Below are 14,537 nucleotides of genomic sequence, written 5' to 3'. Positions count from 1 at the left end.
TGGAATGAAAAACTGAACTGCAACAAGGTACAATATGTAATATGAGAAGTTAAGCAGACAAAGACAGAAAAAAAATGAAAGGCAAGTCCATATGTTAGTAGGTGGTATCACCACAAATCCGCATTAGAATCGTGTGATTTTCTTTTATATCTGTTCATAACGCTGACAAACACACTGAAATAACTACAGGGTTCAGTGGGTGCAAATCATCTTTATTGACAATTATAAAACACATTATGGAGAAAGTAGGAACCAAAGCAACTGTTTAATATGCTGTTGATATTTTATGCCAACATATTCAGTGCTATTTTATTATGAATTATGTACTATTATAGTATGTATTAATTAATTATTTTGAATTAGCTTTTTATATTTTCAGTTTTCATTTTAATTTTATTATAATTTTTAGAAATGATATCTGCTTTTGTCTTGTTTACATTTTTATTTTAGTGTTAATAATTTTATAACTTTTATTTATTTATTTATTTATTTATTTATTTATTTTAGTTCTTTGCCAAGGAAACATTTCACATTTTTAAGTTTTTATGAAAGTAAATTTTTATGTTTCATATCAGCTTTATTTTAGTTAATAATAATAATAATAATAATAATAATAATAATAATAATAATAATAATAATAATAATAATAATAATAATAAAATAGTTCTAGTTTTGTATTAATATTAATGATATTAGTAGTTTTAATATATTGGTTATAAAACACAGTTTGTCTCAAGATTTTTGTTTTCTTTTTCTGGTTGTTATACCTGGTAGAATTTTGACAACATCTCACATCATTAACAATGGTAATCTAAAAATGGCTACCTGATGTCTTTGATCAGTGAGTCTGTTGCCGCTTTGACAAAGAACCTGATATTTAATTGGGCAGAAAAGAATAGAAGATTAAACATCTCAGAGCTAAACACTAAAACTGATATTTATGATTCAATTTGTAGAGGACCTATAGTGTACTGTAATATGTGTCTGTTTGCCAGTGAGTAGCTACATTAATTATTATTATTTATACGCCATATGTCTCCTGAGGCATAGATTACTGGACGCTAGCAAAAATTCCATTTAAATCGATAGATTAAAAAAAAAATATTTAGTATCACTATGTTTATGGCATTGTGTGATTTGTTTTTTTGGTGACATTTGCGATGAATAATGCAGTGACTGAACTCCATGTATTCATTGTTTTACTGATTTAATAATTCATGGTCTTTGGCTTTTGGATGCACAGTGGGGCGACCGCTGTGTGTGCAGCTTTGAGAAGCTAAGTGCCTTATTAATATCACAGGTGATGGACTCCCCGCTTTTAATGAGCCTCACTGTCAGCCTGAACTTTATAGGTTAGCTCAAGCCAGGTCTCTAGGGATTTCAGCAACATACTCAAAAGATTGTTTTCTACTCTTAAGGGTGCTCACAGCCCCACTTCTAATTGAGATGGATAAAAAATGCATATGAGATGCATAAAAACACTTCTTAACATTGTTTACAATAACACCTACTGTATGTATCAAGTGTAATGAAAAAAAATTCTAACATCAGGCCACTGCTTGTCACTAGACCATTGCTTTTTTTACAAAGCATAAATAAATTGATGATTTGGTCCTGCCATGTTACATTTTTGACCACTTAATTTAGATTTTTGTAGTTTTTCCTTAGTTCTTAGAATATTAATTGTTTAATACACTACTGTAAAATTATGGTTTAAAAATACATGTTTAAATATTACAAAGGTCAGGTTTTTGGATGCTGAAGTTCTACAATAGACAGAAAAGAGAGGTGTTACAAGAAGACCTAAAAACATGTTGACTGCACATAGCTGCTATTGTTCTTAAAAAGAACCATCCAGACTCCAGACAAAATGTACCAGGAACATCTGCTTGGCTTATTTTGAGGCACCCCACGGACATACATCAGCACTGTAATCAGTCATCTTGGCAAAACTACTGCAATTTTCCAGATTGTTCAGAGCGGGCATAATTATCTCTGTGAGTCACATGACTTGTGCTCAGCAGCTTACTGTCCCTTCGCTCCCCTAGCAATGCTCAAAACATTGTGATGGTACATATACAGTTATGAGACATGTAACAGTATGAAAATATTGATCATGTATGCAAAAATATGACGGCAATATGAAATAATTTCATATAAAATATGTAAATATATATTTACATGTAAAAATCTTACAATTTGAGGCATGCATTATTTTGTAGATGATTCTTTAGTTTAAAGTTGAACTCTATTTTGGACAACAACCCTAAAATGTCAATGCTCTCATGGGAACTAAAAACTTCATTATTTTTCTTCTGTTTTTCATTTGTCTGTTTAAAAAAAAGCAGTCTGTTTCATTTCAGTCTAATTTGTTTATTTTAGAGCAACAAAGTTCTTCAGTGATAAACAAATTGAACCATCTAGAATTTTCCCCTGCAGGCAATATGAATGATGTGCCCTTCAAAATGATTTGAAGTTTAGGGCAGAGCAGTCATGTCTCTGTACAGATCAATTTCTTTCAGTATGAAATAGTTCTGGTCAACAAGAAGTGAAGCTCATAAACCATCAAGCACCTGCATATTAATGCAATAAGATGCATAGAGGAACCCTATTTCCAAATTCTGAAGTCATAACAATAGCTTTGGGGGGGAATACATAAATAGAGTGAGTCAGCATGCTAGATTTTGTCTGCATCTTCCATATAATTGAGTCATTTGGCTCAGTATAGCTTAGCTTTCATGGGGCTTTCACATGCCTTCTTATATGCTGTAATTATGAAATGTTTTACAGCTACGTTGCATGCACACAATCAAAAAAAAAAAAAAAAAAGTGCAGTTGTTACACTGTAGTTAGTGTAATCTGAAATAGTTTGGTTAATTACTTTTGCTTCTGGCTAAAATACAAGTCCCCTATCCATAATATTGCTTTCTCCAATGAAAAAGTAATCTCAGCTGAATCAGGTGAGAAATACAGTACATACAGATCAAGCACGGTGTACAAGCGAAAATGGTCCAAAATAATTCTAAACAAATATGTTGGTGGATTTTGATGTGAGAAGACAACAGGAGATGGACTTTTTCACTGGCAGAAGCTTTACTTAGAATTATGGACTAATATTTTGACCAGAAGTGATGGTGTAAAGTTATTATACCTTATTGATGGATTTGTTTCTTACAAACAGTGAGCTTTTCACTTCACAGAACACTAACTGATGGACTGGAGTCATTACATGTGGATTATTGTGATGTTTTTATCAGCTGTTTGGACTCTCATCCTGATGGCACCCATTCACTGCAGAGGATCCATTGGTGAGCAAGGGTTGTATTGATAGAATTCTTTCAATTTGTTGTGGTGAAGAAACAAACTCATCTACATCTTGGATAGCCTGATGGCGAGTAAATTTTCAGCAAATTTCCAATTTAAACAAATAAATAAATAAATGAATAAAATACTGTGTGATCCATTGCGGTTATTGCCTGAATTACCTGCAAGAAATATGAGTTTAGCAAAGCTGATTAAACAATGATTATGATTTTTTTCTTGCTGCTTTGAGAACAAATTGGGGCTAAAAATGTCATTCTACTTGAGGCTGCTCTCTTGGCTCCCTCTGTTTATTATATTATAAAACAAAATGGAGAATAAACAGTGCAGAAAAATTACTCTCAACACACTGAACAATTTAATGACAAAAGAAAACAAAGCAATACGCCAAATAGGAATCAAACAGAAAGAAACTAATTTCATTAGCAATGCTGCAATAAATGATTCAATAGTTTCATATTGATTGTCAATATTGAATACTGCATTAATATTTGTGTTAGCTTCAGGTTTTGCTGCCTAAAAGATCTAGTATATTCTATCAAATATTAATATAGTGTTTTTGACATGGTAACCAGGTGATTCTCTTTCATCTATGGAAGTTTTTATGATGCCACGAAAAAGGAGGATTGCTCATGTAAGTTTTTGTGGCATTAGTATGCCAAAAAAATAAAAAAGGAAAATTAATTGAAGCATCAGTAGCTCAACCAGATGAGATGAAAATGTGATTCCATTTAAATGGCCCTATATGCAGTAAACAAGGCAGTTTTAAGAGCAGTTACAAAGAAAAAAGGGTGGCTTTAATGTTAAATCTACTATGCAAAAACTTCAGCAATCTCTTTAAATGTCTGTTATAATGTTATTAGTGAGCAAAATGCTATTTAAATTTTTTATGGAAACTTTATTTCTGAAAAATTATTTCTATAAAGGCCTTTAACACATATAAAGCACCACTGTTTCAGTCAAGATTCACAAATGCAGGACCATGCATTTTAGACCCTCCTGTTAAAAATTGGTGAACAGAATGGTGAAATGGTTCTCCAAACAGCTAGTTCAGATCTGCAAAATAAGTACATCCTTTATTTTTCTGTTAAAGGGATAGTTCACCCAGAAATCAAAATAATGTCATTAATGACTCACCCTCATGTCGTTCCAAACCCGTGAGACCTCCGTTCATCTTCGGAACACAGTTTAAGATATTTTAGATTTAGTCCGTGAACTTTCTGTCCCTCCATTGAGAATGTATGTACGGTATACTGTCCACGTCCAGAAAGCTAATAAAAACATCTTCAAAGTAGTCCATGTGACATCAGAGGGTCCGTTAGAATTTTTTGAAGCATCGAAAATACATTTTGGTCCAAAAATATCAAAAACTATGACTTTATTCAGCATTGACTTCTCTCCCGGGGTCTGTTATGAGCGCGTTCACAGCACATCCGGTTCGCGAACGAATCACTCGATGTAACCGGATCTTCTTGAACCAGTTCACCAAATCGAACTGAATCGTTTGAAACGGTTCGCGTCAACAATAAGCATTAATCCACAAATGACTTAAGCTGTTAACTTTTTTAACATGGCTGACACTCCCTCTGAGTTCAAATAAACCAATATCCCGGAGTAATTCATTTACTCAAACAGTACACTGACTGAACCGAGCCAGATAACAAACGAAACATTGACTCGTTCTCGAGTCAAGAACCGGTTGCATCGGTTTTCGGATCACCGGTAGTGATGGGAAGTTCTGTTCTTCTCCGCGAACCGGTTTTTTCGGACAGTTTGATTCAATAAACCGGTTGCCGAAAACGGTTCACCAGTTCTTTTGCGCTCGACGTAATGACTTCATTGGCGATGATTGCCCTTGATTCAAGCCTTCGGTTTAGCCGCGCTCATAACATTAGCACAGAATCAGTTCAGAATCAATCACCAAAAGAACCAGTTCAGTTCAGACGCGCTGTGTGTCAGTCTGAATCACGCATGCGCAGTATCATCAGCTCCTCGGTTCTCGAATCGGACGCGTCCGACAGAAACTGTTCTTGATTCGAGAACGAGTCAATGTTTTGTTCGTTATCTGGCTCGGTCATCAGTTCAGTCAGTGTACTGTTTGAGTGTATGAATTACTCCGGGATATTGATTTATTTGAACTCAGAGGGAGTGTCAGCCATGTTAAAAAAGTTAACAGCTTAAGTCATTTGTGGATTAATGCTTATTGTTGACGCGAACCGTTTCAAACGATTCAGTTCGATTTGGTGAACTGGTTTCAAGAAGATCCGGTTACATCGAGTGATTCGTTCGCGAAACGGATGTGCTGTGAACGCGCTCATAACAGACCCGGGAGAGAAGTCCATGCTGAATAAAGTCGTAGTTTTTTATATTTTTGGACCAAAATGTATTTTCGATGCTTCAAAAAATTCTAACGGACCCTCTGATGTCACATGGACTACTTTGAAGATGTTTTTATTAGCTTTCTGGACGTGGGCAGTATACCGTACATACATTCTCAATGGAGGGACAGAAAGTTCTCGGACTAAATCTAAAATATCTTATACTGTGTTCCGAAGATGAACGGAGGTCTCACGGGTTTGGAACGACATGAGGGTGAGTCATTAATGACATAATTTTGATTTTTGGGTGAACTATCCCTTTAATATGTAAAAATGCAAACCAGTACAACACATTTACATATTCCATCATGGTTCTGTGCTAGACTGTGTGAATGATAAGTACTATGTTGCTTTGTTCAAATTTGGCATATCTTGCCATCATACACAAAATGCTAATAGATCGCAAAGCTTTCTTCTTGCAGAAAATATGTTTCTCTGGAACATGTAGACACAAATGTTAAATTTATATTACAAAGCATTTTTAATGCCATTAAATATGACATTATAAGTACAGTATGTGGATTATGCAAGCATTTTATATATATATATATATATATATATATATATATATATATATAATATATATATATATATATATATATATATATATATATAAAATATCTTTGTTTGCTTTTTTTTTTTTTTTTTTGCTTTTTTTTCCCCATTCCACTCTGCTTCATGTGAAATAACAATATAAGGTAATTTATTTAATAAAGACATTATTTAGTTTGAACCAAAAAAAAAAAAAAAAAAGATTAAAATCAATTGGAAAGCAGTAACACCAAAAATCCTCTGAGTTCACCATACGCTTATGAGGTCTAATTAGGAAGCTGACTGCCGACTGGGTTCTGATGTGCTCTTTTAGTTCTAAGAGAAAGCACACCCTGGCACTTCCATGATCCCACAGGCCCCTGTGTCAGTTTTAGCATTTTAATAAAAAAGTACATCAAAGAAAGCATGAGAAAAGATAAGAAGCATGGCATGGTAAGTAAAATTTTTTGAGACATGAAAACTTTCTCAAAGGCATGTTAAGAACATATAAACACATCAGATTCTCCCAGAGCTCTTCCTTTGATGTGCATTTTGAAGGTTGTATGCTATAAAGCTGGTACCTTCTATAGCTGTATAACATATAATCTTCATAATGCAAATGAGCTGGAGTTTCAAGTCTCCATTAAATAAATAAATAAACAAATAAATAAAATCAAGCATGAACCGCTGTGGGCTAATGCAGCACCTCACAAGATGTGTAATGTCTTGATTATTATTATTATTATTATTATTATTATTATTATTATTATTATTATTATTATCAATGTTGAAAACAGTTGTGCTGCTTAATATTTTGCGTAAATCGTCATTTTTTAAGCTAGGCGTTAAGACTGTGCATGCTTAAATTTAAAGAAAGTCTTTTCCAACATAACTTTCTGGGGGTGACTTCCAAATTTTCATAATTTTGATCACCAAAACATTCACATTTAAAAACAACATTTACATAACTAATTGCAACTTCATTGTGTCGCTATTGTTTGTAAGGTAACTGACATTGTGTTTGGAAGGTATTTGAGGAATAAACTCACAGTGCTGTTTTTCCACTATGTAAATAAGCCAACTATGATAATGATTTTGGACTTCACAAGCTGCCATATTTGTTCTGGCTTGTCTCAGCAATGAATTCTGCAATGTCTCTTCAATAACAGAGTCAATCCAACGTTTGTTGGAGAGCACCTGTTTGTTTACACTGAGAACACTGTCACGGAAATCTATTTTCACAAATAGTGACAGCTTACCGAAAGCTTTGTTTCTTTCTGTAAATATCGCATAACAAAGTCTGCTGTGTTGTTAGGTCAGAATTTTCTCAGATCACTACATTTGTGACACAATCTTAATTCCTATGCACTTGCTATCATTCAACTGTTATCTTCTTCCAATAGCATGGATTATGACTTGTCAGTATCGCTATCATCCCAGGGATCTATTATCAGCCACATCTTGAGTTAATCCACATTTCCACCATACCTGACTGCAGTGCAGCTCTATGATTGGCTGTTTTATTTCAATACCGTACAGTAAAATGCATTCTGATACTGCTGAGCCTTTCATATCATCAGTATTGCTTGTAGAAACTGCAACTGTTGTAGAAACTGCAGCGATTACAGTGTTTATGCCACTAATAATAAAGAACACAACATTATGAGCCTCAGAAAAGTGTCTCAATTATCTATGTGGAGGGTATAAATCAGAGCAGAGACAGTCCATTTAAACAATAGCATCTTAATGAAGCGTCTGACAAAATGAGAGGGAGACGGAAATGAAACCAGCTGCAGGAATCGCCTACACTTTTACAATTTCATCTTGCTGAAATTATTTATTGTTTATGTTTATTGGTATTGATCCCTGCGGGAATTTTAAAAGCCTCAAAGGGATGATGATATGTCTGAAGTTTGTTGTTAAAATGTTGATTAGCTTATTTATGTAGAAAGGTAAAAAAAAAAAAATAAATACTTTTTTGCTCTTTCACTGCCCCATGAGTAATAAAAAAAAAAAAAAAAAAAAAAAAATACAACCTTCAAATTCTGTCAAAGCTTTGCAAGGTTTATGTGAAAAAAATGTGAGCTATGAGAATTTCCTATTGCGTTTGTTGCACGTTTGCCTTTGATTTCAGCTCTAGTTCTCATAATTAACTGATATAATTTCACTATGACCTCCAAGCTCTTCTACACCAAATGAAAAACCATTTGGGGGAAAAGGGTTAAGAAGTTCAGGGCATCTGGCATTCTCCAGAATAATGATTTCTGTACTGACATATTAACCAACCTTTGCTGATTGAGAGAGACAACCTTCTCTGACACTTCTTTGAAGTCCACCATTAAAGGATGCTGACGGCAACCCAATATTGGCATCAAACCATCTCAACATCCCCAATTTACTGACATTATACTTTTGGCCTGAAACATTAATTACTGCATGTCTATGTGATTTGTTTACTGTTGATTTACTTCCTTAAAAAGCATCAGAAAGCAATCTGGTCATGCTTAATAGTACAGTGAATTGCAATTCTTTATAACCATACAGTAAATGCACTTTTACTTTAAACGGTTTTTGTTTTCAGCATAACAATTTAGGTGAACAGGAAAAGTAATAGAACTATGTCAGAATGTCTTATTTGTTTGCATTAAACAAATTTGTGCCATTAACACAATGGCTGCCATTAACTGTATGGTTAATTGCAGCAGGACCTATACAGGAGGTTTATCAAAAATCTTCTAAAGCTTCTTTATTTGCAAGTTTAAACTAGATTGTGAGTGCCAGTTCAGTGTGAACTTTTGAACTCCATATGTGCACACACACACACACACACACACACACATAGAGACATTCATGGCTCTCAACTACACGTGTGTTGTTGGTGTTTCTAGCTGTTAAACATGGTCCCGGCGGAGGAGCAGTGGAGAGATATGTCACGTTCATGACCTTGAAGGGCTCTCTCTAATGTGGGAAACCTTGGCTTGAGCAGGACAGAGCTCAAGTATTTCATTACAAATAATGATTTCCATTAATTGTGCTTTAAGATGCAAACATTACCTACTGGATGAAATACTCTGCAGTCTCGTCTGGCAGATGCAGATGTTTTGTAGTCTCTTATTCTGTTTATTTATCTCTTTTCTTTCTATCAAAAATTTATTAATTTTCTAACTTGTAGGCCAAGCAGAGTGTTGTAATTCACAGGTCCCGCTGATTGGTTGTGAGGAGGTTGACAATCAATGGCAGTGTCCATAGCATGGTATTGTTCTGATTTATTGATGTACAGTTCATCACAGATACTTCCTCTAAACAAGTTTACAATCATTAATCGGGTATGACGAAACAAAGAAAAATATTCTCATCCTATTCGGACGCATATTTCATGATTTAACAGGGTGTGCACAAGCCTACTGTATGTGTATGCGCAGTACTTCAGAGTCTGACCACTTTTTTATTAAAGAAAAGGAAGAATAGAATACAAACAACATATCACATTAAAGAGCAATAGAATTAGACAGGGTTGTACATATCATAACACAATAAATAGTAAACAAAAATTTGTATTAAATATTTGAGTAAAAATTAAGCAACAATAATTTTAGTATTGCTTTCATGCACTTTTATAACTTTTATAATTTATCAAGTATTCGATTAAATTGAAGTAGTTTAAATAAAGGAATTCCTGGTATAAAATAACTGGTTTGGTCACTTTAAGTGAGTCATATCCTCCTGGTTTGAGTGTAATGATTGGATAGCATTATATTGCAGACAGACTGAAGACTGATCATAATAAACATGTCGCCACAATAATAATAAAAAAAACCCTAACATTAAAAATAAAATAAAAACAGTGCATTCCGATTAGTTCTCCTGCAGTAAACTGAGCAGTGTGCAAATCCTCATTTATCTGATGACAGTGTGTTGACACCAGCAGCGCTGACAATCATATAATGTTTCTTGTTAAAATGGAAGATTACACACAGGGAAGGTTATCGTGTTAGGCTAAATACACAGTTTGAAATACTGAAGTTTATTGTCAAATTCAACCAAGTCAAATGAATTTTCTTTTCAAAACTGGCTACCATTCATTGACAATAATACAGGCAGAAATTCTTATACACTACTAATCAAAGCCGGATGTGAAGACACGCGGGCTGTGATAAAGGTCTATTGTAGGCTACCATCATTTTGTTAAAAATAAGAACAAATAAGAACACCCACACAGAGAGAGAGCGAGAATGAGTCAGTGAACCCATAAACCATGACAACAACCCAGAGAAACCCCCACCAGGTCGGACAACCATCATCCTAATCCACCCTGATGAGGCGCCTGTTGGTGCTACTGAGACTGTAGAGGGAGAACGGAGGCAGGGAGAGAGGAAGTCCTCCTCACTTATGAGGAACAGCTTGTGCAGGACATCCTGTACAAGGGTAACAATAAGAAATCTATGAGAATTAGAAAAAGTTATTATAAACCATTATTATATATACAGTATAATATAGAGTTGCATTTCATACTAACCACAATTGTTTGTCTGTTAATAGGCCACATTTGCAAGCAGTATAAAATCGGCTGCAAGATGGGTGAAGGAGGATGTGGTAGTGTTTATGAAGGGACTCGCTGCAGGGATGGACTTAAGGTTTAATTTTTCTTCATTTAAAAACTTTGAACATCTGTTCAGGATTCATGACTGAAGTGATATCAATTATCTGCACATGCTTATTGTTAATTCTTTGTTTTGTTGATTAGGTGGCTGTGAAATGTTCAAGGAAGATGCCAAACATGCCATCTATCAAGTGGTGAGTAGGCGGCGCTCTCTGTGTTATTTCCTCTTAGTCACTGTTTTCAGTTTATCACATCTTATATTAATGTTAATCACAGACTACAAATGAGCTGTCATGTGTTTTGATTTGTGAACTAAGTGATTATTTGGGAAACTGCCTCCATCTAAACATCATATTTTCCTTCTTTTAGCCTGGTCATCCCAAACGCCTTCCCATGGAGATTGGCCTGATGCTCATGGCCAATAAGGGTCCCAGCGCTCCTCAGATTATTCAGCTGCTTGACTGGGAGGACGACACAGACCACTACGTGATGGTCATGGAGCACCCCATTCCTTGCATGGACTTGTTTAGTTTTGTGGATCACCATGGAGGAAGCCTTGATGAGGGGACGGCACAAAATATTTATATATTTATATATTTATAAATTTGCTGTAAGCTGGGCATCTTCCATCTTGATTTAAAATTGGAGAACCTTCTGGTGAATGAGGACACCATGGAGGTCAAATTAATCGACTTCGGGTGCGGTGTGCTCATGAAGAAATCTGCCTTCAAAATCTTCCACAGTGTGGACTCTAGGGTTCATCCTGTATGAAATGCTGTGTGGAGAATGTCCTGCATCCTACAACCGACACATGATCACTGTGAACCTCTGGACCAGACCTGGCTTGTCAAAAGGTGAGATCTTCATCAAACAAAAAAAAGAACTCTAAATCATATAAAAAAGACAAATAGCTTCAAAGAGAGCTGGTGTAAAGTATAAGTTTATAATCAAATGACTTTCTTGTCTTTTTGCACAGAATGCTGCCAGCTGATTTGTGATTGCCTGCAGCCCAAGCCACAGAAGAGACTCAGTCTGGATAAGATACATCTCCATGACTGGTTTAAGGTACAGAGTCTAAGATTAGTTAAGCGTTTTGTTCGTTTAGTTTGATCATCAGTCATCATTACATTTAGAGAAAAATTGACATAAAGTTAATGTACTTAGACAAATAATGCTGATTTATCTTTTTGTTTCAGGTCACGGAGTAAGACACAAAGAATCTCAGAAAACAACTCCTGTCACAGCCACCCTGTTGTTTTCTGTCTTCAGTCAGCTTTGCGTCTGGGAAGCTGACAAGAGTGGACTTTCCATCAGTCCAATCAGGCCTTAACGTCTTGCAGCCTTGCGGTCCTGGTAGTGTCTGGTGCCTTGACTTGAAGCAACAGTATTTGCGTCTGGTGGGTATTGCTTATTTGGGGATCTGTAAATAATAGTTAATTGTTTATTTGTATTTATTTATTATAAAGAATATTATAAGAAATTAAGAAAATTCATAAAAAATCTTTTAAGAAAATGTATAAGAAATTCAATAGGAAAATTTGTAATGAATTTTGTAAAAAAAAAAAAATTCTAAGAACATTTATAAAGAATTTTGTAAGAAAATGTATAAGGAATTTTGTTATAACATTTGTAAGAAAATTTATTAGGAATTTTGTAAGAAAATTTGCAAGGAGTCTTATAAAAAAATATTGTAAAAACATTTATAAATAATTTTGTAAGGAATTTTGTAAGAAAATTTATAAGGAATTTTGTAAGGATCAAGCAGATTTTAATAACTTTAATGTACTTGAAGTGTGCACCAATACTCACTGACTTGGATCGGGGGCACAAAATACCTAATGTGGACATCCCTAGTAAGAACATTTCTAAGATATGTTAGAACATTTATAAGAAAAAAATTATAAGGAATTTTCGAAGAAAATGTATAACATTTATAAATAATAATAAAAAATATTGTAAGGAAGTTTGTGAGAACATTTATAAGAAAATTTTGAAACATTTTAAGTAAAATTATAATAAAGTTATATATTTATATTGTGCTGTTCCGTTGTTGAGTTCTTAGTACATTCCCTTACAGTCCTTTAGGCTCCTGCAAAATACATTTCTTTTAATTCTGAACCTGTTATGGTCCCTGATTTCTTATTTCATGAACTCAGGCCAAACATTTACTGCCATCTCTATCCCTTCAAAATTAATACAATATGTATTCACCTTGAGAACAACACCCCCTGAGCATTGGAAATTTGTGATATATGGCATGTTTCCTCCTGTTTCAGTGTGTGCCAATTTTGTAAAGTAATGGACTTTACATTTACAAGATATACAGTACTGTAGTCTGATTAATCATTATGGGTCACACTCAAAATATTAGCCTGTATCTGAACAATTAAATGAATCAAAATGATTCTCAATGAAATGAATCAAAATTATTTTTTGTAAAAAGACAACAACCTAGGATGAGTTATAAAAGGCACAGATTAAATATGTCTATATATGTATAGATAGGCAGAGGTCTGTGTAATAGTAAAATAAAACTATATAAATATATTTATAATATAAAAGTTTAGTAAAGATTTTTTTCTAAAGCTGCTAATATATTTTATGTCTCAGTGTATATCCAAACAAACAAAGACATTTGATAAGATCATGCTAGGTTAAAATCTGTCTAATCATTTGTATTTTTTTTTAACTTACAAACTCTATGAACCCAACACCAGTGTATGAACCTGTAGAGGAGTTACAGAAAGTAAAGTACACAACATTTCCTTTGCTGTTAGTGATTGTGGGCCAATAGTTCAAAGACTGGTCATTCCAGCTGCCCAGTTTCTGCTGAGCAGAATGTCTACTCACCCAACTCTCCACTGTCTAGTGTCTCGTCACCAAGTTTATAGAGTGTAAATGAGCCTTTCAATTAAAGATTAAAATTAGAAGAAAATGATCTTCCATCTCAATTCCAACATATAATTGTACTTGTTTCACTGCTTTTTTGCCCCACTTTCCAAAACCTCCAGCAAATGCACAAACCATGTTCCCCAGTGCTTGGAAGTGTCTCGGTTTTTAAAAAAGTCACACAAATATGCAAGCCAGAAGCCTTTTTTTTCTTCCATTGGTAGTTGAATCGAAGCCTTGCTATATTGGATGGGAAGACTGCCTGCAGCTGCTCTCAGGTGTTTGACCTTGAGTGTTTTAGTATTGGCATTAGCTCACCACAAAGTAATACTGAAAGGTACTGTATAGTGATGAAGCTCAAAGGTTGCAAGCAAGGGTAGCAATAAAAGAACCACCCTTTTTTTTTAGAGTGCAGAAAAGGGGCGCTGTGGTGATTTTTATGTCCTTTTTCTGGCCTGTGCTTCTTTCTTTTGTCTAATTAGAAAATGGTCAGTCTTGTCCTGTCCCTGCCAATCAAAGATTGATTTGGCACAACCTGCTCTTGCTCAAGGTCAGTGACATGTCTGGCATACTGTTTCAGCATCACATAAGAGGGCCTTTCTGCTTCTAGATTTTTCAGTGATTCTTTCTGAAGGTTACATCGTTGTGCCAGTAGGTGGCGACATGTGACTGTCACTGAACAATTTTTTCCACATGTTTAAAAATGCTGATTCATTAATTCAAGAAACAAATATGAGTTACTGAATCATTTACACAACCAATTTGTTAAAAATCCTTGTTTCATTTGTATTTAAATAAGTTTATGACTGAATCGTTCA

The 14,537-nt window shown here is 34.5% G+C and overlaps 1 pseudogene; it reads left to right on the top strand.

Annotated features, from left to right (window-relative positions):
* The first annotated feature begins 10,586 nt into the window (after positions 1-10,586).
* LOC109106489 lies at positions 10,587-12,038 on the top strand (annotated as a pseudogene).
* The last annotated feature ends 2,499 nt before the right edge of the window (positions 12,039-14,537 follow it).

The sequence above is a fragment of the Cyprinus carpio genome, chromosome A3, assembly GCF_018340385.1.
Source record: "Cyprinus carpio isolate SPL01 chromosome A3, ASM1834038v1, whole genome shotgun sequence".
NCBI classification, from domain to species: domain Eukaryota; kingdom Metazoa; phylum Chordata; class Actinopteri; order Cypriniformes; family Cyprinidae; genus Cyprinus; species Cyprinus carpio.
Note: the sequence above shows the minus strand (reverse complement) of the source record. Positions and strands in the feature narration are given on the sequence as shown.